The sequence below is a fragment of the Mastomys coucha genome, unplaced genomic scaffold (assembly GCF_008632895.1).
Source record: "Mastomys coucha isolate ucsf_1 unplaced genomic scaffold, UCSF_Mcou_1 pScaffold9, whole genome shotgun sequence".
Lineage (NCBI taxonomy): Eukaryota > Metazoa > Chordata > Mammalia > Rodentia > Muridae > Mastomys > Mastomys coucha.
The window spans coordinates 18,753,194-18,756,122 of record NW_022196915.1 but is presented as its reverse complement, the minus strand read 5'-3'; the positions used below and the strand labels follow the sequence as shown (position 1 = coordinate 18,756,122).

Here is a 2,929-nt window from a genome sequence, read left to right as displayed (position 1 = left end):
AAAAAAAAAAAAAAAAAAAAAGTTAATTTGATGATTTTCCACTTTTGAAAATATTTCCTCAAAACAATAATGTAACTGTACAGACAGAGACATAAGTCATCATCAAACGTCAATCAGGAAATTTTAAATGTCTAAGTTATTTTCCGAAAGACTCAGACAAAGACCCAAGGGAGGAGGTTAAAAGAGAGAGAGAGAGAGAGAGAGAGAGATCTAAATGCAAGAACTGTTAGCAGTGCCAGAAGCTACACACCATCTCACTTACCAGAACAATTCTGCAGGCTAGTAAAACTTCCAAATGGCATATCACCTGGGTGTGGTGGCATGCACTTGCGTAAACCCAGCAGAGCCACCAGGACTCCTGCAGCCTGTCTCAATCAGGCAAACTAAACAAAACAGGCTGGAGAGAGGGCCCAGTGGTTATCAAAGGGCCAGAGTTCAGTTCCTAGGACTCAGGTGGCTCACAATGGCTTGTAAGGGGATCTGACACTCTTTTTAAACAAACAAAAAAATTCATAGAGCAAATCAAGTGACCTGCTGAGCAGTACAAATTAGTCTCCTCCTGTTTGTCACACAGGATGAAATTCTTTCCATGGCTCTGATGTACTTGAAAGTTCAGAAACGTTACAGTGGGATCCTAACGGAGAACCAACAGGCTTACCTGTCTCATACACACCCAGGGAAGTAACTCAAAAGCCCTATGACCGTATTCCAAATTACCAAGTGGGTGCAAAGTCAAGTCCTTCCAAAAGGACGCCAGGTTGGCAAGCCTTACCTACTGAACACTAGCAGGAGAGCTGTGTGCACTGAGGGTCAGATAACTCCAGCCCCTCTGACTTGTCATTCTTGAGCCATCCTCCCAAGTCCTAACCTGTAGCACTTAAGACTGTACTGTTCCCACCACAAGGGCTAAGTTACATCCGAGCCAGAAGCACGTCCATTTCTTTAGGTTACTATATCCTCAATACCCTGAGCATACAGATTTTATAAATGAACGCCCGAGCAATGAATCAGTGATCCTGCAAGCTTTCTCTTCTCATCAGCAGAAGGGAGAAATCAAACGATTTTCCGGGTCTGCTGAGAGAGGGATACGGGATGTTAAGTAACACTGTGTTCAGGACATAGTCGGCCTCCAGAAAACATTCCACCTTGCCAAACCACTAGGAATAAGGGCAAATATGTACTGGGTCAGTAATGGAAAACAGGCCCACCTGGGACCAGAGAACCCAGACAAGGGCCCGAGAAACAGGGCTGTCAGCACTATAAACCCAGAGGACAGGCAGGACAGGCAGGGCAATGTAGGGAAAGGGATGGAAGAGAAGCATTCAGGTTGTAATCGTGGCCAGAACAGAGAGAAGACAGGCCCAACGCTTGAGCATGAAGGATAGGTGGTAGCCTCGGGACGAGGAGAGGGAGTTGTGGCCCGGCGCGACGCAGGGACTGGAGAGGAGTTCCCGGCAGACGTGACCTGGGGAAGGGAAAGGCGATTGGGCCCCGCGCGCAAGCAGGTGGGATGGTGGCCCCGAACCCCGAGTGTCGGCAAGAATGGAGGGCAGGACAGGCCACAGGCCGGAGCAAAGAGGGACGAAGGGCAGAAGAGGAAGCGCGCCCGCCGGCCACAATTGTCCTTACCAGCTGGCAGCGCTTCTTCCGGTGATCCGAGCGGACCTTGGACCGACCCAGACACCTAGCCACCGAACGATCGGGACCCTGAAGACAGAGTTCTCGCGATAGTATGGCCTCCCTACCACGCCTCTCGTTAGTGCTCTGACAGTTTCGCGAGATTTCCTTCCGCGCCTGCGCAAAGTCTCTTTAGGGGCTCAACGTGGAGGCACGGAGTAACCCTCCCTGCCCTCAATCTGCATCCTTTTCATGCCTATCAGTAAGTCAATTAAATATTTCGAAGATGCACTAGAGAAATATGCAAGATGACCTCTCACACTAAATGTTTTCACAAGGTAAATTATATTTAGCTGTAACGTTCATATGCAAGAATACACGTCAGAAGACACAAAAGGCTGTATATCACATGTCTATTCAAATCAAGGCAAATCTTGTTTTTCTTTTTTCTTTTTTTTTTTTTTTTTTTTTTTTTTTTTTTTTTTCTTTTGGTTTTTCGAGACAGGGTTTCTCTGTGTAGCCTTGGCTGTCCTGGAACTCACTCTGTAGACCAGGCTGGCCTCGAACTCAGAAGTCCGCCTGCCTCTGCCTCCCAAGTGCTGGGATTAAAGGTGTGCGCCACCACCGCCCGGCCAGCAAATCCTGTTTTTCAAAAAACGTTTTGAATTGACCCATACTATCTGTACATACCTATGAGGTACATTGGTAACTTTCAATACGTGTAAACAATCAGTAGGGACTAGATGTGGGTAATTGATATATTTACTATTTCTTTGTATTGATAATATAGAAAATCCTCTAATTGTTTTTGAAATAGTTAATCTGGGTATGGTGTCACCTGGCTTCAAGCCTGCATTGGGAGGGGGAAGAAAGAGGATAGGCATTCAAGGCCAGCCTCCACTACTGAGAGTTTGAGAGAAAGGGGAGGCAGAGATATGAGATGATTATTATCAGTATACCCCTACAGTGCTGTAGGATATTAGCTACCATGTCTCCTACCCAACTCTACCCTGGTTAATAGGACAGTCAAATTCTCAAGGACAGACAAGAATTTGGCTGCATAACGGACTAGAGAGAAGACTGAGCGAAGCGTTAATGTTATTTAGTAAGTTTCCTCATGAGGGGGCTTGAGAGATGGCTCTGCAGTTAAAAGCACTTACTGTTCCTGCAGAGGACTCAGTTTTGGTTCCCAGCACCTATATCATAGCTCACAGCCATCCATAACTCCTGGTCCCAATGCCTTCTGACCTCCAAGGGCACCAGGCACACACACAGTACAAATGTGTATACACAGGCAAAAAAAAAAAAAAAA

General features: G+C 46.5%; 1 protein-coding gene across 1 annotated transcript in view; it reads right to left on the bottom strand.

Moving 5' to 3' along the window:
- Ncoa4 (nuclear receptor coactivator 4) overlaps positions 1-1,757 on the bottom strand; it is a 20,777-nt gene extending 19,020 nt beyond the window's left edge. Inside the window, exon 1 of the mRNA XM_031362029.1 lies at positions 1,630-1,757. The gene's annotated coding sequence lies outside the window, so the exon portion shown is untranslated. The remainder of the gene's footprint in view (positions 1-1,629) is intronic.
- Positions 1,758-2,929: the final 1,172 nt, after the last annotated feature.